The following is a 27,223-nucleotide window of genomic DNA, read 5'->3' as shown; positions in this document are numbered from 1 at the left end:
ACTGGATGTGCTAAGATGCAGCAGAGGGTCCTCCTCTCTGGAAAGCTTTCATAAGCACCAGTTTGCTTTCATTCCAGGCATGTTAAAACCTCACACACATATGGTATATTTTGCTATTGAATGTTGACATAATATTGTTTTAATTTGTTGTAATCAGTGATCCTGTTTTTTGTCTCATCTGGGTGGAGATGCAATGCATTGCACACTCAGATGTACATGCTTGAGGGTGTGTCAAGGTGGAATTTAAACCGGTCAGCACAAGCACTTTCTATGACTGAGACATCCAGGACAAAGCTGTATAACATTCGTTTGATGTCCAATGTGAATACGCTCAGCAACAAAGTGTTGGGAAAACCTCTTCTTCCAGAGTTTATCCCCCCTGGGAAACCTAACGGTAAGAAAAGTCTGCTGTTGATGATGATCAGACCTATATTGTGACATGGTAGGCAAGTAAAAGAATAATTTTTCCCTTGGTGAATACTTATTGCAGGAGAGCGTATTGCTGTAGAATATCTTCTGGCACAGTCCAACAGAGGAGATCTTATGAGCCAGCAGATTGGTATTGGTGAGGTACATCCTGCCTGAGATCTTGGATGAAGTCCTCGAGGACGAATGTCCTGATGTGACCGTACCACAGGCTCATGACCTCACATTGCAGGTAATATTATATCAAGAGTATATCAGATATCAAAAAAAATTGGAAAACTAATAAACAGTTCATTTTTAATGTAGAAGAGACACAAAAAATGTAAAAGATTGTTTATTCTTTATTTATTCTTTATTCTGTGTATACTTTTATTAATCACCTCAGCAATTTGGAAGCAGTGGCCCTAGGCCCTAGGCCCTGGCCAGATCCCAGGTCCCCATTGGAGGAGAGTGATGCCTCTGCTGGGCCCATCTACTCCCCATTGGAGGAGAGTAATGCCTCTGCTGGGCCCATCTACTCCCCATTGGAGGAGAGTAATGCCTCTTCTGGGCCCGTCCTCACCCGATTTGATGAGAGAGATGCCTCCGCAAGTCCCGTCCTCACCCCATTTGAGGAGAGTGTGCTCGTCACCCCAGCTACGGTAAAGTGGATAATGTTTCACCATCAGAAATGTGGGCTTCTTTATATTTGCTCTTGTACCAGATGTTTAAAATTTTATGGTGTTTATTGGTTCAATTCTTGTAACAGGACACTAGGTGTGATGCCAGAGGGATTCCTGGATGGGAGGCAGTTGATGCCTTGGCAGGTTACCTGGTTGGGCTTAACCGAACTATAACAAAACTCTCCAATGCTGAAGTGGCAGAGATTTTGAGGTTATACTCACATCTAAGTGTCTTTGACCAGACCCCCACCAGATACACCCTCAAGAGCAAAAAAACAACGTTGCCAGGACCTTGGAGGGCTTCAAGAAAGTGCAGTGGCTCTGCTCCAGGCCAGCAAGCAGCTGAGAGGTATCCACATCTCATATAGCTATATTCTTTAGTATTTGTATCAATGTATTTATGTCAATATGTGAACATGCATATATAATGAGCACTATGTGATCTGGTCATCTATTTGCAGATTGTTCATGGTCCATGGTCAGGCTGCTCACAGACCAGACCAAAACAGAATTTCAGAGTGTGTTGCTCTCAAGCTGTACAAAGAGTACAAGGAAGCCAGAAATAGGCCAAAGGACAATAAAGGGAGGACATTTGCCATACCCCAGTCCATTGTCATGGCATACTCTCACATCAAGCAGCTAGTTGAGGACTGCAGAGAGATCATGGACAGGAGTGACCTGGTACTGGTAAACATTAACAACACCACTGTGTCCTCCTGGTGAGTTCATCTTTAATATCTTCATAAATTGATTGAATTGCATATTTGAACAAAATTTTTAACAATTAACACACTGAAAAATGTTCTGAAAAACTCTTGTGTGTGTTTTGTTTTCTGTCTCTGCAGGCTGCATGATCGCCAAAAGAGAACTGAACGGGGTTCTTTACTTCAGGGTGTGCAGCTTCCACAGCAGATTGCTGTGGCTAAAAAATCCCTCCTGGAGGTTTGTGACCTACCATCACAGCCAGTTCAGCATGGACACACTCTTTTGGAGTTCCAGGAGCCTGAGAACCGTGAGGGCAAGGCAAAAATCCGCCAGCGACACAGTTCCAGAACACCTGCTATTCCACACACAGGTGGGGGAGACGCAGCTATTGCCAAACACGATGCTGCTTCCTCTCAAAACAGGTGTATGGAGGGCTGGTCCTCTGCCTACAAGCCATCCCCAACACACTACCAGAGCTGGTCTTCTTACCAGGCACCCCTGGCACACTCTCATGTTTGGTCCTCCACCCACCCACAACCCTCAGCATCCACCCAGGGCTGGTCTGCAACCCACCCACCAACCTCAGCATCCACCCAGGGCTGGTCTACAACCCACCCACCACCCTCAGCATCCATCCAGGGCTGGCCTGCCACCCAACCACCACCCTCAGCATCCACCCAGGGCTGGTCCTCCAACCAGGGCTGGTCTGCAACCCACCCACCACCCTCAGCATCCACCCAGGGCTGGTCCTCCAACCAGGGCTGGTCTGCAACCCACCCACCACCCTCAGCATCCACCCAGGGCTGGTTCTCCAACCAGGGCTGGTCTGCAACCCACCCACCACCCTCAGCATCCACCCGGGGCTGGTCCTCCAACCAGGGCTGGTCTGCAACCCACCCACCACCCTCAGCATCCACCCAGGGCTGGTCTGCAACCCACCCACCAACCTCAGCATCCACCTAGGGCTGGTCTGCAACCCACCCACCACCCTCAGCATCCATCCAGGGCTGGCCTGCCACCCAACCACCACCCTCAGCATCCACCCAGGGCTGTTCATCCACCTCCTACTGTCCCGACCAACCTAGGTTCCCTCACCAAGCACTCGATCCCTTTAATCGCCAGCGTGAATGGCGATTACGCAAGGCAGCCCTTGAGAACCAGGAGCGACTGAGGAAAGGTGAGCCCCCAAAGATGAGAAAGGCAAAAGAGAGCTACCACTATGAGTGTAAGCTGTGTGGTCAACCTAAATCAAAGCAAACTGGACACTCACAGGTACGTGGCAAATGGTACTGCCCTGCATCTGGACAGACCCTTGAGGAGTGGAGAAGCTCTTTGTAAATGCACCTAATACATTCTTTTTTATAAATTTTTTTAATAATATTTTTTATTTATTTTAAGAAAATGTTCACATTCACTGTTCAAACCATCTGCAAAGAAAAAACAAGCAAGAAAATAAAGTAGAAAAAAGTATGTTTGCTGTTGCAAATAGAAAAAAAAAAATTAGTTGCTGTTGCAACTATTTTCAAAAAACAAAATACATAGGATAGTTGCTGATGCAACTATTTCAAAAAACAAACAAAAAAAAACAACTCTTGGGGTGTAATAGTAACACGTCCATCCTTTGGGTGGGAGACTCCAGGTGCAAATCCTGGCAAGAGTGTGCAACTTGTTGGCCCAATCAGTATTTAATTAAAAAATAATTTATGACATAATTTAATATGCATTTTCTCCTTCTTTTCTCATTATTATTACAAGATGTAGCGGCGGTCATAATTATTATCATAACATTTTGTTAATAATAAAGCATTATTACTCATACCAATCCTATTTGTATCTGATTTTATATATATGATAGATTCATTGCAATCTCTAATAGTTTACGTTTATTGAGACATGTTCCAATAGCTGAAAAAAGCTGCCCAGGAGGATGAGGAGCTAGTGTCAAAGGGGGAACCGCCACGGAAGAGGCTGACAAACGAAAAGTACCACTACACCTGCAAGGGGTTTGGACAGGACAAAATAAAAGGACTGGACACACCCAGCTGAAGGGGCAGTGGTACTGTCCAGCATCAGGACTGACCCTGGATGACTGGAGGAAGAGTGTATAATTGCTGTCACCATTACTTGTCTGTCTGTTACAATAAAGTTTAATAATTTTATTGGAGCCAATAACAGTCTTCACGTTTTTAAGTAATTTCCTCTTGAATACCAGGACAGTGAGTGTCATCCATTGAATGTAATTGTTAAAACTAAAGCCAGAATTACTTGCAGAATCATTTTACATTTATTCACAAAACCCAACACTCAATTTGGAATATGTTTTATTCACTTGTGCTGCACAGATGTAGTCTTTCAAATAATTGAGTTTACAAAAAAGGAGGGGAAACATGATGGGAGAGTTATTTACATTTATACACTGTTAATACTGTTATAGCTTTAAATGTAGCATGTGACATTTTGAGTTAATTATTTGAATATTTATTTGTTAACATCACAAAATATGTTTACTTACAAGAGCGTTTGCTTTAAATGCATTCATGTGCATAATTGCATAATCACAGGGTTACTACTGTAGGGATTTATATGGAAAAGAGTTCCTGTGTTAAAAATGACTACGTTACCCACAATGCATTGCATGTAGTACTTCCGGAATACACTTACGAGACTAGAGAACAAGCGAAGATGCAAGCGATATTGCCATGGCATAGGTTCGAATCCCGCAAGAGACATGAAATTAAAGTGATGATAAACCTTGCAATAAGTGCAGAACTGTGTGTAAACAATGTTGAGAAGATAAGAAAGTAGATAAAAATTTATATATTGTACGTTTTGCTCCTTTTTTCTCCTCTTCTTTTTCTCCCTTTCCTCCCTCTTTTCTTCTCTCCACCCCCCCCCCCCCCCCAAGCAGTCTCTTTTGCCCCTTCCTTGGCCGAGTGGTTAAGGCGATGGACTAGAAATCCATTGGGGTCTCCCCGCGCAGGTTCGAATCCTACCGACTACGTTGACAGCATGCGCCTGCTTTAGTTTGTAACCTTCTGGAGGCCTAGCTTAAACTTTATAAAAGGAAAAACAGAATCCTTTTCTTTTCAGTGACTTCTTCTCCAGAGTCACTGTTACAGGATTACCCTTGAAAAGAGTTATGTTGGTAAGAAACAGTTTTGTCTGCAAGCTAAAGATGACAAGGCCCCTTTGTATTCAAGGACACGTCAGGTAGACTGGTAGCTCGCCGTGATTGTATAGTGGTTAGTACTCTGCGTTGTGGCCGCAGCAACCCCGGTTCGAATCAGGGTCATGGCAAGATTTTCTGGGTGCCATTGAAATTGAGCTCCATGTCAACACCTCTCCTCACCCCGTCCTTCAGACTACTCTTTTTGTGCACGGCGCGTGCCCTTGATGTGCTCTGGATGTTCGAGTGAATTGAAACTGGGACCTTCTTTGAAAGCACGAGCTCTCAGGTTCGAACCCTTAGAGAAAAGATTGAAAACGAAACGCTCCTATTTATTTCGGAAGAATCTTGCTTCAGAGAGAATATGGTGCGTGTATATTTTCTAATCGCTAGGTGTCAGTACACTCGCTGGCTGTTACCTAGAGTGCCGCGGGCTTGCTATTTGCTACAAACAGGGGCGCAACTACCCAGTGTTAGAGGGGTATGCAGCAACAATTTTGGCGCCCCCCCAATACACACACACATATCATATATATATATATATATATTAACAATGTTAACAAATAATAAAAAGTTACAGAATAAACAGTTACAAACATACACATATACACATACATACACACACACACACACATATATATATATATATATATATATATATATATATATATATAATAATCATATTGTGTGTAGCTGTCATTTGTATCAAAATGATTATCCATCAAATCTTCCTTATCCCAGAAAATGTTCTTTTTTTCTTTGCAAATCCCTGTACTTGTGACAATGACAACAATGATGACATAAATTATGTCAGTGAAAAAAAAAAAAAAAACAGAAACAGATTTTGTCCAAGTGGTCAACAAAAGCCTCGTTGCTGTTTGCCACTTGATCATACATATTATATAGCACAGATCTTTAAAGAGAGAGAGAGATCTGACCCTAAATACAGCTTCCATGTCACCCAGCAGATGTAACTATAGCTTGTATGTCTGATAGCACAGCTAACATGAACATACATGAATGGTAAAACAAAATCTATTTGTTTCCATGATAAACCAGCCTTATTGCATAAGTCATGTTTTCCAGCTTCTAGTCATTTATTGTGCATGCTACCTTATATTTTCCAGTTGTTATTTTACTTTAATAAAATTGAGATATGTCATGCATGGGATTGGTTTAACCAATAAGGTTTAACCAAAATCTAAATGTAGATATCAGCAATATTATTTTGCATTAAGTTAGCAAACACTTGCTGTTAACATTAATATTTGCAAGCCTCCAAGCTTGGTAGCAAATCTACGCATGATTCCATGGTAAACCAGAGATATTGCATTAGTTGTTTTCCAGATTCTTGTCATTTATTGTACATGCTACCTTATATTTTTTAGTTTTCAGCTCATCAACCTCGGTTTTGCATATTCTAAACTAGCTAGCTCTGGCTGCTACATTCCCAGAGTTAGCAAACGTTAGTCTGTTAACATGAATATTTGCAAGCCTCCTCCAAGCACAAACATCACATACCTGTTGCATTTCACCATCCACTTATTTAGCTGCTGTCGCATCCCTTGACATGCCATCTCCTTTAACCTCCTTCTTTTTCTATTTTTAGCCCCCGACCGCTTTTTTGCTTCATTCATCTTTTTCGAGTTTCAACGATAACGCACTCCTGTGCTGCTCCTCAGCGCTCACGCGCGCGCCCCCGCCCGCTCGCGATACCCTTCTATGTCAAAATAAATTGAATGATGGAATATTATGAGGGCACCGACGCCTACTCTAGCCTGTTAGTCCTCTAAAATTTATATAACTTTTTTTATATTTAACTTGTATAAATTTTATATAAATGTATATAACTTATAAAAAAAAAAAAAAAATGTAACCATCGCTTTGGCGCCCTCATGATGCGGCGCCCCTATGCGCCGCATATAGCGCATACCCACTTTTTGCGCCACTGGCTACAAACAACTGCGCCTTTGACACAAGTTTACAATAACGATAGGAGCGCGGCAAGTCAACAGCATTGAAGCTTGTGAAGAGGCTTTCCAGACAAGTAGCAGTGAGTATTTGTTCTTTTTCCTAGCATTATTTTCCTTTAATTACTATTATCATCAGTCTACTAGGCTGCATTCCCACTAATTAGCAAATATATTTTGACATAGCAGACGTTTTGACGGCCATTCTGAATCTTCGAAGAAGGAAACGCAAAGCATTGGAGGACACTCTTTTTTCTGCGCCAATACGATTCATTTTGCTGTGCGTTCCCACGCAGCACGCACGCTTCTCGAGCAAGAGCCCGGATAGCTCAGTCGGTAGAGCATCAGACTTTTAATCTGAGGGTCCAGAGTTCAAGTCCCTGTTCGGGTGAACAAGCCTCTTTTTGTGGAGCGGTACGTTTTGTTGTTGAGTTCTTGCTGATCTACACTGGCCTCGGGCAGCGACGCTGCAAGGCACCAATCCACAAACGACGTGCCCCTTTCAGCCAGCTTGTAGTTGTGGCCGAGTGGTTAAGGCGATGGACTAGAAATCCAATGGGGCTCCCCCTGCGCAGGTTCGAATCCTGCCGACTACGTTGACAGCATGATCCTGCTTTAGTGTGTAACCTTCTGGAGGCCTAGCTTAAACTTTATAAAAGGAAAAAAAGAATCCTTTTCTTTCAGTGACTTCTTCTCCACAGTCACTGTTACAGGATTTCCCTTGAAAAGAGTTATGTTGGTAAGAAACAGTTTTGTCTGCAAGCTAAAGATTACAACGCCCCTTTGTATTCAAGGACACGTCAGGTAGACTGGTAGCTCGCCGTGATCGTATAGTGGTTAGTACTCTGCGTTGTGGCCGCAGCAACCCCGGTTCGAATCCGGGTCACGGCAAGATTTTCTGGCTGCCATTGAAATTGAGCTCCATGTCGCCACCTGTCCTCACCCTGTCCTTCAGACTACTCTTTTTGTGCACGGCGCGTGCCCTTGATGTGCTCTGGATGTTCGAGTGAATTGAAACTGGGACCTTCTTTGAAAGCACGAGCTCTCAGGTTCGAACCCTTAGAGAAAAGACTGAAAACGAAATGCTCCTATTTATGTGGGAAGAATCTTGCTTCAGAGAGAATATGGTGCGTGTATATTTTCTAATCGCTAGGTGTCAGTACACTCGCTGGCTGTTACCTAGAGTGCCGCGGGCTTGCTATTTGACACAAGTTTACAATAACGATAAGAGCGCGGCAAGTCAACAGCATTGAAGCGTGTGAATAGGCTTTCCAGACAAGTAGCAGTGAGTTTTTGTTCTTTTTCCTAGCATTATTTTCCTTTAATTACTATTATCATCAGTCTAATAGGCTGCATTCCCACTAATTTGCAAAAATATTTTGATATAGCAGACGTTTTGACGGCCATTCTGAATCTTCGAAGAAGGAAACGCAATGCATTGGAGGACACTCTTTTTTCTGCGCCAATACGATTCATTTTGCTGTGCGTTCCGACGCAGCACGCACACTTCTCGAGCAAGAGCCCGGATAGCTCAGTTGGTAGAGCAACAGACTTTTAATCTGAGGGTCCAGGGTTCAAGTCCCTGTTCGGGCGAACGAGCGACTTTTTGTGGAGCGGTACGTTTTGTTGTTGAGTTCTTGCTGATCTACACTGGCCTCGGGCAGCGACGCTGCAAGGCACCAATAGACAAACGACGTGCCCCTTTCAGCCAGCTTGTAGTCGTGGCCGAGTGGTTAAGGCGATGGGCTAGAAATCCATTGGGGTCTCCCCGCGCAGGTTCGAATCCTACCGACTACGTTGACAGCATGCGCCTGCTTTAGTTTGTAACCTTCTGGAGGCCTAGCTTAAACTTTATAAAAGGAAAAACAGAATCCTTTTCTTTTCAGTGACTTCTTCTCCAGAGTCACTGTTACAGGATTACCCCTGAGTTATGTTGGTAAGAAACAGTTTTGTCTGCAAGCTAAAGTTGACAAGGCCCCTTTGTATTCAGGGACACGTCGGGTAGACCGAAAGCTCGCCGTGATCGTATAGTGGTTAGTACTCTGCCTTGTGGCCGCAGCAACCCTGGTTCGAATCCGGGTCACGGCAAGATTTTCTGGGTGCCATTGAAATTGAGCTCCATGTCACCACCTCTCCTCACCCCGTCCTTCAGACTTGTCTTTTTGTGCACGGCGCGTGCCCTTGATGTGCTCTGGATGTTCGAGTGAATTGAAACTGGGACCTTCTTTGAAAGCACAAGCTCTCAGGTTCGAACCCTTAGAGAAAAGACTGAAAACGAAACGCTCCTATTTATTTCGGAAGAATCTTGCTTCAGAGAGAATATGGTGCGTGTATATGGTTGGAGATATTGCCTTTGTGTTCAAACCCTGTTCCTCAACGGCATCTGCTGAAGAAAGGGAGTGGACACACTCGTCGATGGCCCCAGAGTACAAGCATTAAAAAAAAGAGTTGGCAGGAAAACTGATAGTGCGCTATAGACATTGGAGATGCACCAGTTCGTGACACAAGAGAACAAGAATGAAAACAAAGAGTGGCAGGAGGGGATGAATCAAGTCCAGTGAAGCAGGCTTTGATCACAGCTGCAAAAATATGGAGCGCTTCACGTATTTGCATGTCATTCTTTCGCTCTGTGCCCAGCAATGTTCTCTGGATGCCGGCCAATCAGCAGCTCGGTTTGTCGAGCGTTTGTTGAGCGTTTTCGGTTTTGGGCCAATCAGCAGCTCGTACCCCTACTTCACGTGTCGGCTGTTCCTCTGGACGCCCCTGCGTCTGTGTCACCAAGTGTGGGCTCTACAGGACCATCCGGAGGGTCCTGGACATCGACGGCTGGTACTTGATGGCCACCGAGTACCTGGAGTGCCGTCGGTGTAAGAGGAAGGTAGCTGCCTGGTCGCAGGAGGTCGTGGGTCAGCTGGGAGAGGGGCATCGCGCCCTCTTCCCGGCAATCCTCACCTACAAGTAAGTAGCTGTCTGAACACTGTCACAGTGTGTCTGTGTGTGGCGTCCTCTTGCCGGCAATCCTCACCTACAAGTAAGTACCTGTCTGAACACTGTCACAGTGTGTCTGTGTGTGGCTCTTCTGTAACACATGATGTGCTCCTCTCTGTAGGCTTGCCTGCGACCGGCGGGTAATCATCCAGCTGCGTGAGCGTCCTCGGGGGAACAGCGCCACACAGCTGTACAAAAAACTCTGTGAGGCACACACAAAGGCCTGGATGCGGCGGTCCATACACTACCTCAGCGTCATGGAGCCCTTCACGTCGCGAGGTGTCGTGCGCATGTGCACCCCACCACCAAAACCGCCAGCCGTGCCCCAGTACGCATGGCTGTTAATGGTGTACTGCCACGACATCCTCTCCCGCCTGGAGGACGTGAAGGCCCGGGTCACCTCCGTCTTTGGAACGGTTTTGAAGATGGATTCGACCAAGAAGGTAAATGTGGTGCTATGTATGTATAAATATATATGTATATAAATGTGGTGCGGAGTATCACGCTCTAGCTATGTGCGTGCAGCCTTACTGAGATGCTTTATTCTTTCAAACAGGTGACCCGGAAGCTCGCCGGTGCTGCTGCCCAGACCGCAGCGTGGGCAACGAACGTCGGCAACGAGCAAGGACAGGTGCTCATGTCCGTGCTCACGGACGCCGAGGGTGCCGGCCTGTTGCCCATGGCTGCTGGGTTAATACGGCAGTATCGGGACGCTGGGGTGGAGCCGCCTCAGCTCCTCTACGTCGACCGGGACTGTTGTTCGTCCCACGGGGATCCAAGACAGCTGACATGTTCGGGAAGTGGGACAAGCTGGTGGTCCGGCTGGACATCTGGCACCTGATGCGGCGGTTCGCGTCAGGTGCGTTGTGGCAAAAACAATAATTAAACAAACAGCATCACAGTAAGAGACATCATGGTTCCATAACTTGATATAACATGCATTTTTCCATAACAGGTGTCACCACCGAGAGCCACCAGCTGTATAAACCCTTCCTGCAGCAGCTGTCTTCGTGCATCTTCTTGTGGGACCCAGGGGACGCAGCCCGGTTGCTCAAGGCGAAGAAGAGGATGCTTGAGGCGCAGGGGATGACCTTCTCGTCCGACGCCGGAGTGTGGAGGCACGTCAGCCGCAAGAATATGGCTCTCCATTGCCGTCGCTGCACGCGTGGAGCGGAGGAGACGGAGCGGCTGATCGGTGACCTCCTGGAAACCTTCGGCGGTGCCAACGGACGAGACACCATGGAAATTTCCCTGCTGGACCAAGACCGCATCCAGAAGATCTGGACGGAGCAGCGGCGCCACCTCCATTGCATCCAGGACCCGCCGGGCGTGGAGCTGTACACTGAGACCGGCAGGATGACCAAGGGGGGGATCAGCCTGCCGGTGTACCGTTGTGCACGAGGCTCCACGTCCCTGGAGTCGTTCCACCTGCATCTCAACCGCTTCATTCCAGGTATGTTTCACATGCTTCACTGTCATGTCAATCTTTCACTGTCATCGACTCGCTGTCATTCACATTGTGTGCACTGAATAAACTGCTAAACAGATCTGTGTTCCTCCTCAGGAGAAAGTGCCAATCCCTGGCACTTCCAGGCATTTCTCCTGGAGGGGTTGACGCGGTGGAACGCCGACAGGGCGGCGTCCGTGGCACAGGAGGGACGGCCGCTGCTCCGCTCCTACAATGGCCCCCTGCAGCACTCCCTTGACCAGCTCAGCCAAAGGGTGCTTGGCACGAATGTGGTCAAGGATTACACCAAGCCCAGGGAGTACACGGGTAAGAACACTCAAGCCACCGCGCTTACACCTGTCCACACTGAATGATATTTGTACCAGACTGACTGATGCGATTTGTGTTGTTGTACTTCAGGGGAACTCATCGGCATCGAGTACCTGTACTCCCAGACGGGCAGAGTGCTGCAGGACGTCAGCTTGGACCTTGACATTCCGGACGCGGGGGGGGGGACGTTCCCCAACTTGTCGAGGATGACGAGCTCACCGACGGCCCGCAGGAGGTGGAGGACCTCACCCTGCACGTGCCTGGCGAGTTCCCAGCTCCTCAGACGGACCCGCGGTCAGGGCGACCGGCTGACGCACCCGCGCCCGAGCCATCCAGTCCGACCGGTGCCCACGAGCCCGCACCCCACTCCCCCGGCCGGTCCTCGCCAGAGCCTCAGCAGGCTGCTGAGGTAAGCACGCCACCTCTTTGTGGTCTGCGACTGCAGTGCATCTCGCATCACCAAAAACTGCGCTCGCTCTGTTCCATCCAACTGACTTATTGTTTTCCATCTCTTCTTGTGTGTCTGCAGGACTACAGAGGACCGGATGACCAGCCGGGGTACCTGGCCGTGGTCCAGTTGGCCACGGCCTTGGTGGGGTTGCGTCACGACCCGGCCTTGTCCGAGGGGAGGGTAGACGAGCTTATCAGGCTCTACGAGGCCCTGTCACCGTACGACAGGGCCCGAGTAGTTTACCCTCCCCGCTACAGGGACAGGCCAGCTCAGGGGCGCTTCATGGCAGCCAAGCCAAGCCCTAGGCAAGGCAAGGCAAGGCAAGGCAAGTTTATTTATATAGCACATTTCATACACAATGGTAATTCAAAGTGCTTTACATAGAAGAAATTAAAATAATCAAAAGAAATCAGAATAATTAAAACAGTTTAGAATAAAAGATAAAATACAGAAATCAGAATAATTAAAACATAAAATAAAATACAGTGCAAACAGTCGGACGAACAGTGGCACAGTGCTCATTCAGTAAATGCACAGCTAAACAGATGTGTTTTGAGTCTGGATTTGAATGTGACTACTGTAGGAGCACATCTGATCTCTTCTGGAAGCTGGTTCCAGCTGCGGCTGGCATAGTAGCTAAAAGCAGACTCGCCATGCTTAGAGTGAACCCTTGGTATTTCTAGCCGATGTGATCCTAATGATCTGAGTGATCTGTTGGGTTTATATTCAGTGAGCATATCTGCAATGTATTGAGGTCCTAGGCCATTGAATGATTTATATACCAGTAATAATACTTTAAAATCAATCCTAAATGTAACTGGCAGCCAGTGTAAAGACCTGAGGACTGGTGTGATGTGTTCATATTTTCTGGTTCTGCTCAGAATCCTAGCAGCAGCGTTCTGTATGAGCTGCAACTGTCTTATGGTCTTTTTGGGAAGGCCAGTGAGAAGTCCATTACAATAATCCACCCTACTGGTGATGAAAGCATGCACAAGTTTTTCTAAGTCTTGACTGGAAACAAAGCATCTAATTCTTGCAATATTTTTCAGGTGATAATATGCTGATTTAGTTATTGCTTTGACATGACTACTGAAACTAAGGTCTGACTCTAGAGACACACCCAGATTCCTGACTTGATTTTTAGTTGTTTGACCCCTAGACTGAAGGTATGCGTTCACCTTGAGAACTTCATCTTTGTTTCCAAACGCAATGACTTCAGTTTTGTCTTTGTTTAACTGAAGAAAGTTTTGGCACATCCAATTGTTTACTTCATCAATGCATATTGATGAAGTAAACCAGTATATTTCCCTACCAGTATACCTGGTGTGGAAAGCTTGAGACGGTAAAGCTACGCTACCATCATACATTTCCCTGGTGTACAAACAAGCTGCTTTATGTAATGTTGCCCATTATCATGCTCATATCTGTCATTGTTTTTGTCCATTGTCCACAGCTGCCTGGTCGGAGAGACCTCTGGACCTGCCAGCAGTCCCAGCGCAAGCCGGCTGGTAGAGGCAGTATGCACCCAGCTCTGCCGCTTGATCCCCTCGGGCAGCCGTGCGCGCGGTGCCCGGAGGTCGCGGTGGGACAGCATACTGCTTCGGTACCAGCACATCCGGGACCTTGTGCTGGGCCACCAGAGGCTGATGGCTCGGGCGCCCATACAGCTCTTTGAGCTGAACGCCAGGACCCTCTCGCTATTGTATGTTTGATGCTTTTGATGTTATGGTAATGACATGCTTGAATGGCATGCTCTCAAAATTGAACATGTAACTAAAACACTACGTTGAAATCCGTTTTCAGGTTCACCAGGATGCAGCGGGAGAAGGAGAGGACTGTGCTAGCTTCAGGCGTTGCAGCAGAGGGACGACCACCAGCGGCAGCGGGTTCGGCGCCGTGCCCAGCAACAGCGGTGGATCGTTCTCCGGCAGCAGCAACAGGCCAGGCGAGGACGGCAGCGCCAAGGGCGGCGGGACCTCTGGCAGCAGCACCGGCTGTGGCAGCACCGGAGCCAGTTCTGCCAGCGCCAGTGCGCCCACTGGCGCCTTTACCGCATGCCCCCTCAGCTGTTGTCCTGGCCATACCACCGGCTGCTGCAGCTGCAACAGGACCTTTTCCGGCAACACAGCCTCTCTTTCTGGACCTCTCACTGCCCCAGCAGAGTGTGAGGGTGCTCCCCATCCCAACGCTCCCTCGGACAACGCCAGCCCCACACGTCCTCTCTCTGCCGCTGGCCGCCGCACATCACGCCGGCCCTCGGCTGCCTGCACCACCTCCTGCTCCCCCTCCTCAGCCTCGCTCTTCGTACAAAACTGAATGGCTGAGGAAGAAGAGGGCTGAGCAGAGGGCAGCGGCAGGAGCAGTCGTCGCTGCCCGGGCCGGCGTGCCACAAGAACAAAAGTGCAGGAGATGCGGCCAGCCAAAGCGGAGGGAGACCGGACACACCCGCTACGGCAATGTACATTTTTGCTCTGCCGCCGCGGCGGGTAAGAGTGTGGAGGACTGACTGAGGGAGATGAAGGACCAGGGTCGAGCCCCGGACTGATTTCGCATTCTCGCTGGGGCAGGTGTATATAGTTGTTTCAGTGTTTATTTGTTTTTTAAAGACATTGACTTTACCCTCCACAAGGACCGGGACCTTGGCGCGGTGTGGAGGCTTCCTACAAACACCGGTCCACACCTGCCACAACTTTTCTACAGCAAAAAAAACATTGTGTATCCCATTCACACCTGTACAACATTGCCACTCCTTTGTACTATTCTGATTCTTTGCACTGACAAGTTATACGGGCCTATACTGTGTGTGTATGCTGCCTATCATATGGCTTAAGAAAAAGAAAAGAAAACATTGTCTGTCCCATTTACACCTGTATAACACATTCACACCTGTATAACACATTGTCATGCATTTGTGCTGTTGTGATTTTATGCGTTGACAAGTTACATAGGCCTTTTGGACATGTGGGTATGTTCAATAATGTGGTCACTGTCTTTGGAGTTACGTCCAGTTGCCACTGGCTCTGTTGCCGCCGCGTTGGTACTTCACACTGTATGCTGCTGCTTTATGTATCCATGCATGTGTGTAATGAGCCCTTATACTATGCGTCTGTCTGCTGTGATTTATGTGGTTTAAAATAAGAGGAATGAAGCCTTGTGCCACTGTTCTGCATCACTACCACTGTTCTGCATCTCGCCCCAGAATATTTATGCCATGTGTCTGCTCTGATGCTCTATTTTTATTATTATTATTACTATCATCATCATCATCATCATCATCATCAAAATCATCATCATCATGTTTTATTGTATTGTAGTTTGAAATAAATAATCTATTTCACACTGTAGTCTACTGCTGCTGTGTTTGGTGTTTTCTGCATCTATACATCATCATCATCATCATCATCATCATCATCATCAACAACAACAACATCAACAACAACAAATATTTAATTGATATTTTTTTTACTGAAGAAAAAGGTGAAACGAATAATACACGGCATGTAACTTTTATTTATACATCGAAATAAAATTATTGACATAATATAAATGTAATATAATGTTTAACATAACAAATTGTAATATATATGCAGAAAAAGGTAAAACAATATAAATACAATATATCTATGCAGAAAAGGGTGAAACAATATAAAAAGGGGAAACAATATGAATACAATATATTATTTAACATACATTTTAATAAGGTGACACAATATAAATACAATATAATGTTTAACACAACAGATTTGAATAAAAGGTGAAACAAATAATACACAGCATGTTACTTTTATGTATACACATGAAATAGGCATAATATGAATATAATAGTGTGTAATGTAATGTTTAATATTTGTGCTTCGGTCGGGATTCGATCCTGCGTTTTGATGGTGTCTCGTTTGTACCGCGTTTGTGCGACTGGGCATGCGCGAAGGCACTAATGCGCATGCGCGACAACAGAGAAGAACGATGGCTGAGCTTTTCCCAGGGGCCATGTTAATCTGCTCTGTATCGATCCAATTTTAGTATATATGCTGCCTTAGCAAGCACAAGTTTGGTGCCCAGCTCAAGGCATATCTACACCTCGGGTTCCAGCGAGCTATCACCAAGGTGGTAGGGCCCAGCGAGCCATCTCGCCTCTGCATACCTTTGCTTGACACAATGATTGATGCAAAAGCTCAATCAGTTTAGGAATAGGACACCTTAGAGCTTTAGGGTTCATAAATGGCCAATTCCACCATGATGTATGAGAGCATCTACTGAAAGAATGGGTTGGGCAGACTTATGGATGGTACCAAAATACAAGCTCTGAATGGGCTGTGTCCTCCAGGTTTTCGAGAAAAAACCGAGTTGGCAGAAAAACGGAAAGTGCTTAGCGGATGGTGACAGAATCAACACAAAGTGAGCATTTAATGTTGTGTTTAGACTATTGTCTTTATATCTGGCATTTATAACCACCTATCTTGTGGAACTGCGTTATTTGGACCAGTAACATTAAAATGATCACTTATTTTAAGGTGGATAAAAACATGTGTACAAAATGTTTTGAGCAAATGTATCACATAGTCACACACAGACGTCAAGATTTTGCATATGATTCACAACAACGGTGACAACCAAAACAAAAAAGCTTGGGAATCAAGGATGTTTTGTACTTTGAAAGCTACCCATCATGCATTGCAGCATGAAGCTTTTTTTTATTGTCACCATTGTTGTGAATCATACGCAAAATCTTGATCTCTGTGTTTGACTGTATGATGCATTTTCTCATAACATTGTGTAAACATGCTTTTCTTTTATCCACCTTCAAATAAGTGATCAATCTAATGGTACTGGACCAATTAATGCAGTTCCACAAGATTGGTGGTTATAAATGCCTGATATAAAGACAAAAGTCTAAACACAACATTAAATGCTCACTTTGTGATGATTTTATCATCATCAACGAGGAGCTGATGACAGTTGATCTTACTTTTTCTTGGCTTTCTCTGCCACAACAATGGTGTTATACAAACACACAGTTACAACAGCCACGGTAAAGTTAAAGTAAGAAGAACTGGGACCAAGAGCCCAACTAAAGCAAACACTCATCACCACAATGGTTACTTAAAATAAAACATGATGTTGAAAATATGTCCACAATGGCCACATTTGAACTAGTTTTTAAACTGGTACGAAGGTTCGATGGACGTCTATATCGCACGTGCAGAACACGTCAAAAAAAGACGTCATAAAAACGTTCATTCTGGCTCCTCAGTGGACGTCTTTTCAACGTCCGACTTTTGTGACAAAGACGTTGAAAAGACGTCTTTTGGACATCATGTTGTTTAGTGGGTACTCCGTTGCCAACCAACACTAGCAGAGCTAGCTTCTCTCTACCCCATGCCTTGTCAACAAAATTATTCTAGTCGTGATTTCTAGTGTTTAATCCTAGGTACGAGAGACAGATGTGTTGAAAACGTCAATGAGTACATGAAGCGTCTGACATCAAATGTTTTATTTAGCTACAAGTCCAACGCATACTAGAATCCTTGATGTTCAGCTCAGGGGAAAAGATGTAACGTTAGTTCACTGCACAGGATGGGAATGGAATCCTATTCCTCCTTCCCAAATGCCCCCTCGCCCAAATAGTGAACTGCCGGTACGCTGTTAACCTTAACAGTCTGAGAAGAGGATATAAGTTAGCCTAGCCTAGCCCAGTTGCCAATTCGTAAAATACACTGTTACATACGAGCTACTTATGGGGCGCTCCAGCGTCTCAGCTCGGACATCCCTTAGAGATAGCATAGCCTCCTCCAACATGTCTCTCTCACCGCACAGCATCCGAAATGAACGGTGCATGGTGATGCATTTTCGCCGATCAATAAATGTTCCAGGTTGACCTCTCTGCAACAGTTCGACTCCGGTGCAGTGTCCATGCTCCGGCAGCGCCCGCGCCCACACACTTCCCCCAAACGATCCTGTACTGTATGTGGAGCCTGAAACTGGTTCAGATTTTTAGTTACTCTTGCTTTCATATTATAGTTTGAATTCATTTTCTACAATATTTATTTCATAATTTAATTAAAAATTAAAAGGTTTTTAATTAAAAATTAATAACAACCTGATAAAAAAAATTGGACCAGGCACAGGGTCCGAGTGTTTGCAAAAACAGGTATTTCATTTTACTTTAAAGGATCATTCAAACAAAATGTTAGTGCAACTCTGTTAAGGAATGCTAAATTATACTCACTGTATTTTTACTTCAGGTGACTATGAAACTGCAAAGAAGTGGTCCAAAAGAGCAGCTGTGCAGTCTTCTGTGGAGAGCTCTGATGACGTTCCCAAGAGAAAAAAACGACCAGTGTGTCTCAGCAGCTCTGATGAAGGTATGAATATTTACAAGTAAACAATTAAAGTCATTCTAAAATCATTTTTATTCATTTTTTTAAAAGATACTTCTTCAGTACCTCACCCCAAAAAGAAGAGCCGGGTGAACTGTACATCAACTGGTAGGCCTTTCTTAGTTTTAATTATTTTACTTTACCACTTGTGCACAATTTCATATTAAAAAGTGTTTGGGGGTTTTCAGAATACCAAAATTTCATTAGTTGATTGATACCAATACCAGTACATTTCATCGTTTTTCGTTTGTTCCTATTTTTTAGTAATTACCTTCTAATTTACAGTGGAACCTCAGCTGCCATTTCCCCGAGCATTTAAACCCAACAAACAAACCACACTAACACCAGCAAGACCTGAAGATTATACCATTCTTGATGCATCATTAAGACCAGTGCCTCCTAGAGACATCCAGAAGAATGGTAAATGCAAAACATAATTTGAAACTTAGTTTTTACCTTTATTTGAATGAATCAATCTTGATTCTCCCAGATCAACTCCTGAGTTACTCACTCAGAGAATCATCAGCATTGAGAGTGAGATGAAGGCGATGAGGAGCTCAACAGCAGCCCTGTATGAACTGTGCTCGTGCCCTGGGTGATGGGACTAGTCAGCGAGTGGAGGAGATGAGCCTTGATGTGTGTGGCACTATGGAGGAACTCCTCTCTCTCTCGAAGAAAAAATGAAGAGGAGACATTTCGGAATAGTGTGGTATGTTAATAGTGAACTATCCGTGAAATGCCAAAAAAGTGTTAGAATTAAGTTAAATAACAAAAGTTATTACCATTTTGAAAATGTATTCCATCTTGTAGACACACCATTTAAGTCTTGTTGGAGGTCCAAACCCTGGGGAAAACACCCGGCGGGTGATGCGGGCACTGGCCTCCTACAGTGTGTGGAAGGAGTTTAGTCTGAAGGGGAAGAAAGGGAAGAGCAAGTCCTATATGTTAGTGACACAAAAAACCTGTATTACCAGTACTTTTTTAACCATTGCTGCATAGTTAAGGAATTTAATATTACAGAGGCAGTGATGATGTCCAATCCTAGAATCCAGCAAGCAACAGTGGAGGACATTGTGGCAGACACACTTAAGCTCCAGCAAGCTGTCAGAATGTAAGCTCCTTTGGTGCAGTTTTCTATAAAATAGTTATTATATTCTAATTACATAATTAAAAAAAAAAGGGAGATTACATGTTTGTCAGGAACCAATCAGACACCACATCCTTCACAACACAATGATCACTCTCACCAGAATTCTAATCACCTGCACCTGTTCACAATCAATAGCCTCTGAATAAAAACACTCACCACAGCTTCATTCACCGTCAAGCCTCCAACAGGAACAGACCATTTCCCGCTTGCCCCAAAGTCTATCTCCTCGTCATCGCCGACCAAGTAACGTATACTCACCTGTGTATTACTGACCTCTGCATTCCTGTTCCACTGTCTTCAGACATCCTACCCGAGTCCTGGTTTCCTGCATTTCCTGTCTGTATCCCTGTTCCCTAGAATCCTGTATTTTCCTGAGTCCCTGTGTTCACGCCGAGTTGTCTCATCCACGACGACACCTGAAAGAGAAAAGACAAGTATGAATGATCTGTGACCGCTTGACATCCAATTAACCTGAAGAGGACCTGCTCACCTGTTATCTGCCCCGCACGTAGAGACCCTCACCGCATCTGCACCTGAACTCTGAGAATACTCACCTATGCACTTGTGTCACGTTCAATAAAGCTGTGTTTGGATTCACTTACCTCTGTCTCCTTGCCTGTATCCTGACAATGTTCAGTTCACTTAGTACTTTTCTTTTACTAAAAGTAGAAACAATGTGAAGTTGACCGTTTAGTCACTGGTTTGATTTACTTAAAGTTGCACAAACAAAGAACATCTGACTGTACATGTGAGTGGAGCATTTCACAGTCTGTCGTTTAGGTCAGTTAGGCTTGGGGTAGGTTTGAATTTTAATTATTCCAATTCCGCTCATCCGAATCTAATTAACGGTAATTTAGGTAAAACAAAAGTTTGGATCTCGTGCTATAAGCTAACATGATTAGCGCATCTCACCTCGTCATAATTTACATATAGTTGACATCTGACAATCCTAACAACAAATAAAATATCAAAATGAAAAATATAATTCATGGTTACTCACATAGAGCGCAGCTGGAGTTTTTTCTTATATCGTTCAACAACTGCTGAACAACCGTCCTTCTTCATTTGGTGTAATGGCGGGTTGCGAACCAACATCAATAGGTGCATGTCGCCACCTACTGTCATGAAGTGTGAAGAGAACCGGTTCTCACGTAATCCCTATATCCGATTTTGTAATCCACTAATCCTAATAAACTCACTATTGCATTTATTTGTTTCCTGCATTTTAACCATTTAGTATATACAATTACTGGATTTATAGTATATTTATAGTTATCTTACATGATTAATACAATGAAACCATCATATTTTAAATAAATTATATTGACCAGCTACTTTTCATTTTGCAGCAGCAAGACCAGAGAAAATGTGTGCAGCAGCAAGATGAAGATGATGAAACACTCCTACTTTTGGAAAACAAATAAGACTTTTTGATTTTTTTGTTGTTGAAATTTTCGTATTTTTTTCCTTAAAGTAAGATCAAATTAATTAAAATGAATGTATATGCCAAATTTTCACTTCTCAATAACTTGTTAACTTTTAATATATATATATGTTAAAAATTATATGTTAATTATTTATTATCTTGAGGTGGAGAATGTCATTAACTAACTGCTGATTATTAAATGATATAAATGTTTTCTAGGTGATTGATTCTTGAGGCACACATGTGTGTGACACATTGATGCATGCGGTGCATACACACAATAGTACAGGTAACACTGAATAAATGCTGATTAAATGTATGCAGTGTTTTTTGTTGTTGTTTTTACGTGGTATTTTGGTCGTTGTTACGACTAAAACGGTCCTTTGATGTTACCTCCTCAGAACATACCAGTTAGGTCATTGAGACGTAGGGCCTACTCATCACGTTCTTGCTGACGTACCACAATAACGTTGCCACGACGAATACAGGAATCACAAAGTTACGTGCTGGAACGTTATTTGGCACGTCGTTACGACGAATATGGGCCGGTCCTGTTACGTCTTCACAACGTAACTGTGTTAGCTGGGATATATGATAGCTAGCTAGTAAGTTAGGGTAGTTAGGTAATAAATGTTTTATATCCTTAAGTTTGTGATTAGTTTATTTATTTAATCAACCAATCAATAAATCAATCTACATTCTGAATCTTGCAGGGCTTATAATTTCTGTGGGATGTTATCAATCCTACAGGACAGTATGTGGACAAACCTACAGGACTCAGCAACAGGCGCGTCTTAGACATGGGCATTCGGGGCTTCAGTCCCGGATGTTTTTTTTATAGCCCCGGATCTCAAAAAATGTAATTTATTGATAATTATTATTATTATTTAATAAATTTGTATTTATTTAAAAAATGAACAGGTCTTTTAATCTATCCTTCGGAATCATGTATTAAAGACGATTAAAATGTGTTCAAGCAGATCAAAGTTACTGTGGTTACAATAATATGCTTGCATTTAGAGTGCACACCAGAGGAGAGAGAGAGAGAGAGAGCCTGAAAGAGCCATTGGTTAAAGGGTAGAGTTATAGAAATTCTACTTGATTTAAAAAAAAAACTGCGCTGGTATCCGATCGGTATCGGTCGATACTCAAAATTGTTGGTATCGGATCGGATCGGTTCAGAAAAAATGGTATCGGGACATCCCTAATAATTTCTGGTAGGCTATATCTAAGTTACCCAGGAGCTTTGTTCACATAGGCTTAGCTTGATGAATCGAGTCATTGAACACAGCAGGAGAGAACGCAACGTTAGCCAGCTAGCTAAAGCTCCAGTGAAAAATTATTAGCTAACGCTACGGAGGCCATAATATTTTTGACTCATGGCTGAAGTTAAGTTTCTCCAGCTCTCCCCAGGTTGGCAAAAATGCATCTCAAAATGCATCAGATTGATGGTTTCAAATATGGAATATTTAAATTTTTCTTACAGGGGGAGCGTGCCCCCGAACCCCCCTAGAGGGGTAATATCCTTCTCACCTTTTTCACCCCTGGCCCGCTTTCATGCCTGCTATAGTTCCTTTTCCAGACTTATACAAGCAGACTGTTGGAGTGATGTGTGTGTGTGTGTGTGTGTGTGTGTGTGTGTGTGTGTGTGTGTGTGTGTGTGTGTGTGTGTGTGTGTGTATAAATAGATGTAGATAAATATAGATAGATAAATATCTAAATACACAGTATATATACATAGTTTTATATTCATTTTTTAAAATATTATTTCATATTCATGTATTATTTATTTGTGTTTCTGTGAATAGCTGTTACAGTTCTACAAATAAAGCATTCTATCTTTTTACCTATCATTTAAAATGCTACAAAAAATGCACCTGAATGCAGGAAATGAAGTGTTTAATGCCCAACGTTCCCTGGGGGAGGTCCCCCAGACCCTCCATTGATGATATTATTGCTTATTATTATGTGCCTCTGAGTAGAAGTAGTAGTTACCAAAAGCGGGGGTGGGTGGTGCGGACTGGGCTAAGCCCCCAATGTATCAAGACCCTAGCAACGCCCCTGCTCAGCAATATCCTGTTCTGTAGGATTTTCATTCTGTCTTGCAGGATTCCTGCATTAACCCCGCACAGTGAGTGCAGGGTTTGAAAGGGTTTTATTCTAACTATCCCATAGTAACTATCCCATAATGACCTCGGCATGAATGCTATTGAGTCTCGCGCGGTCGTACTTTTTGGTCGCGCTCGAGCGCCGTAAGCGAAAATCCAAAGTACATTGTGAATGTTTTTCTCTTCAGTCGCTGAAACTCTGACTGAAGTCCTGCAGAAGTGAACGAGAGTAAACGCGTTTACTCCAGACGCGCGCGAAGCAGGTAGGAGTTTCACTGTGAGAGACTTAATGTTACAGTCATTCTACCGATGTAAACTAACAAAGCAGTTGCAAACGGATATGAAATTTGCATGAAGGAAATAGCGCGCTGTATTCAGTTTTATCTTTTTGCAGTAGTGAGAGTGAATTAACTAACGTAATGACAGTAATGAGGGGAGTTCACCCAAATATTAACCCATGTGTGTGTCCGTCTGTCTGTCGCTGTGTGTGTGTGTGTGTTTGTTTGTCTGTCTCTCGCTCTCTCTCTCTCTCTCTCTCTCTCTCTCTCTCTCACTCTTGAGCTGCTGAGAAAAGGAAGTTATGCAGCCATGTTTGTCTGTAAATCTTGATATTTCAATAAAAATAAAAAAACTCCGTCAGATCCTTTGACTCTGACTTCCTGTAATGAGAGCTGTCAATCAAGGTACAAAGATGTCCCTGTGGTTGTGATTACGATTAAAGTGACCAATCATAAGAGGGTCAGTGCCCTCCTTGGTTCCGCCCCCAAATTGTCAAAAGTCATGTAGACTCGAGGGAGCAGAAATCAGCTGAGCGAGCAGAAATCCACTGCGCGAGCAAAACAGCACTCCGCGAGCAGAAGCCCGCTGCGCGCGAGCAGGATTCCACTGTACAAGCAGAGTTAACCTATGAGAGTATGCCAGGCGCTCGCTCGCAGCTACCTCTACACCTCTCGGTTGTTGAATTTGTGCGCGAGTACTTTTATCATGCCACCTGAAGGTTCATTTTTGCGCGTGTGAAATAACATAATGTGCTCGTGAGCATGTCTTACACGCTCATAACTTTTGACTAAAAAATAACGCCATAGTGGCTTCTCACTCCGGATCCAGCGATGCGGTGATGCTTCGCTGAAGAGATGAAAACCAGTTGTACCAGCCTAATCGAGCTATGTTTATAGGGCGTGACCACGCCCTTTCTGGCGGGACGTGATGAAATGGGCGTGAAATGCCCCCATTGGATATGTGTCACGCAGAGCCACTCTCGATAGGCTGCTGCTGTTGGCGCAGGGCAGCCAATAGGCGCGCAAGCCGTCTTAACCTATGTCTGCATGCTGCTGCACAGCGTTTTACATTAATTCAAAATTAAGGATAATTTTTGGCTTCAATATCTCGTGGAAAAGAGGTTTTCCTCATAGCGTAAGATATTACGCAGTACTCGTTCCCTCTCTAGAGAGAACCGAGGTTACGTTAGTAACCGAGTACGTTATAAAAACAGTTTAGTTATGTAAAAATAAACCTTTGTAGATCCTATAATTAGGCACATTGCTGACACCTTTCTTTTTGACATTTTAATGGAGTCAAAGCTGTTATTTAAGGGGTTCCAGAGCCCCACGAACACCTGTATTTTGCACACTGATTCTAACCCAATTTGACAATGATCCTGCTTTATGTTTGTAGTTATAGCTATTACTTCAAAGTGAATTGACTAACTGATTGATTGAGTGATTGAATTACATTTCCCCCAGGGTTAGGGTTAAGAGAATAGTTATGAAGAGAAGCAGAGATATTCAGAGCTTCTTCAAAAAAGAAAAGAGTCAGAGGCAGCCACAGCTTCTACAGCAGCAGTGAAACGGCTCAGTATAGGTACAGCAGTATTGATGAAGAGCAGTCAGCTCCTCCTGCACAGGTTGGTAGGCTAAGGCCCCATCCACACTACTGCGTTTTAGTTTAGAAACGGAGAATTAAAACGAAGACGATCTCCGTCCACACCAGCGTTTGAGCTGCGTATTAGAACTGATCTCCTTCCACATTAAAACGACTGAAAACGCGGATCACGTGACCATTCACCTACACTGGGCATGCGCGTGCCGGTGTAAACAGGAAACGGATTGATTATTCCTCAGATTTCTCTGAGGTTGTTAAGTGCCGATCTGGACATTCAAGAGTTTTCGCACCATTCCTCAGGAACCACAACTTCATTGATAAAATTGTCCCACCATGTGCTGGTTCGTCCCGGCTTAACCCATGACCGACGCTCCATGTATGGTCGATACCGCCGCTGCACACGGGAACTGTCACAGGTCGCTGGAATAATAGCTTGCCTCCGGTGCATGTAGGCAGTTATAGCATTGTGAAATGCAGAATTTACTTGCTCTAACGTAACTGGTAGTCCAGGCTGTTGTTGTGCGTTTTATTCCGTTGTATGACATCCAATCAGAGAGCCGAGCGTGAGCCTCTGCGTCATCGTTTCTAAAGTCCTCCGTTTTGACCCGTCTTCACTAAAACGCCCTCCGGAGATTCAAAACGCAAAACGGGGTCGGCAGCGTTTCTAAACTTCTCTGTTGTAGGTCTTCATTTTTGCCGTTTTAGTGTGGACGGGAGGTGCAAACGTAGCAAAAGGTCTCCGTTTCTAAACTAAAACGTAGTAGTGTGGATGGGGCCTAAGTCATGCTTGGATAGTTTGAATTTACCATGTAGCCTCACATTCAAGTTGTTTGTCACTCCAGTTATACAATTACAACTGTCTGAAACATCGCTACACTAGAACAATAGTTAAAACAGTTGTAAAAGACAGAAGAACAATAATAAAATGTGCATAATACATAAATACACACACACACACACACACACACACACACACACACACACACACACACAAACACACACACACACACACGCACACACACACACACACACAAACACACGTGTGAAGAGACAAGGACTTTAATCCACAACAAGGAAATAGCTCTTAGAAAATGTGTACCCTATCCTGAACATAATTACTGATTAAAAATAGACGTTAAAATAACCAGAGATACTTGAGGACTATGATAGGTGGAAATGGAATAAAAAAATGACTTTTTAATTTGGTTGGTTGTTTCTTTACCCTATAATTATCGCTCTTCCGATGTTGTGAGCTGCAGGCTCCCGTCGGATGCAGCGCGACCCCTTCCGGTCGAGCGAAGTAATAACCAAACACATAAAGCCTTGTTTATACCCGACGCGTCCGCTAGAGCGCGAAGGTGCGCGCGGCAAAAATGACGTTATTGCGGTGTGGGCGGTCGTGTGCGTTTGGGTGCGCAAGACCCCATTTCGCCTGGCGGTGTGCACGGCACTTTTTGTAAAATCTTGCTCGGCGCCGCATCCGAAGATGAACGACTTTGAGCCGAATCTGGCCGAACTGGTACGTCTGTACCAGCATGTTTATGATCCTTCTATACACAGAGACATTTGCATTTTGTGAATAGGAATACATTTGCATTAAGCACCCAGTTTGCACTTGTCTAAAGTAACTGCTTACATTTACAAAATAAGCCTACAATAGCAGAAGTAAGCCCTGCTGATGAAATTAAGGTTTAAACACTCTTCAATAAGGCTTCAGTTGTTTAACTAGTTTACATGCAGTGAAAGTACAATAAACCTACTGCATTTATTACTCTTTTCATATGAATTTCAGCAATTAATAACCGGCAAGCTACTTCTTCACTGCTGATTCCTGGTGGTTTAGAGGAGAATTACTCCAAGTCGCCCCCTGTCGTTTCACAGAATAGCACAACGGCGAGCGCGTCAAGTATAAACGCCTCGTCTGTTTGGAGAGGTGCGCACGCAGTCAGCCGAGACTCGCGCTCGTGCGGACGCGTCGAGTATAAACAAGGCTTTACCGATCTTGCACACCCGTCGCGTCATTTTTGCCGCGCGCATCTTCGCGCTTGTGCGGACGCGTCGAGTATAAACAAGGCTTTACTCCGTGTCAGCGCGCGCTCTGATCGGTAAAGTGGCACAGACTTCTCTCGAATCATC

General features: G+C 44.4%; 4 non-coding genes and 1 pseudogene across 4 annotated transcripts; all 5 read left to right on the top strand.

Moving 5' to 3' along the window:
* Positions 1–7,442: 7,442 nt before the first annotated feature.
* Positions 7,443–7,525, top strand: trnas-aga (transfer RNA serine (anticodon AGA)). Its single transcript has one exon. It is a non-coding gene; the product is annotated as a tRNA-Ser (tRNA).
* A 223-nt stretch (positions 7,526–7,748) lies between these two features.
* On the top strand, positions 7,749–7,820 carry trnah-gug (transfer RNA histidin (anticodon GUG)). The gene has a single exon. It is a non-coding gene; the product is annotated as a tRNA-His (tRNA).
* A 629-nt stretch (positions 7,821–8,449) lies between these two features.
* trnak-uuu (transfer RNA lysine (anticodon UUU)) lies at positions 8,450–8,522 on the top strand. The gene has a single exon. It is a non-coding gene; the product is annotated as a tRNA-Lys (tRNA).
* A 122-nt stretch (positions 8,523–8,644) lies between these two features.
* trnas-aga (transfer RNA serine (anticodon AGA)) lies at positions 8,645–8,726 on the top strand. Its single transcript has one exon. It is a non-coding gene; the product is annotated as a tRNA-Ser (tRNA).
* Positions 8,727–23,323: 14,597 nt separating this feature from the next.
* Positions 23,324–27,223, top strand: part of LOC143719436 (FGGY carbohydrate kinase domain-containing protein-like) — a 62,667-nt pseudogene continuing 58,767 nt past the window's right edge.

The sequence above is a fragment of the Siphateles boraxobius genome, unplaced genomic scaffold (genome assembly GCF_051911475.1).
Source record: "Siphateles boraxobius isolate OS27281-9 unplaced genomic scaffold, OSU_SipBor_1 63, whole genome shotgun sequence".
Classification (NCBI taxonomy): domain Eukaryota; kingdom Metazoa; phylum Chordata; class Actinopteri; order Cypriniformes; family Leuciscidae; genus Siphateles; species Siphateles boraxobius.
The sequence above is the reverse complement of the archived record's forward strand: the minus strand, read 5'-3'. Positions and strand labels throughout refer to the sequence as shown.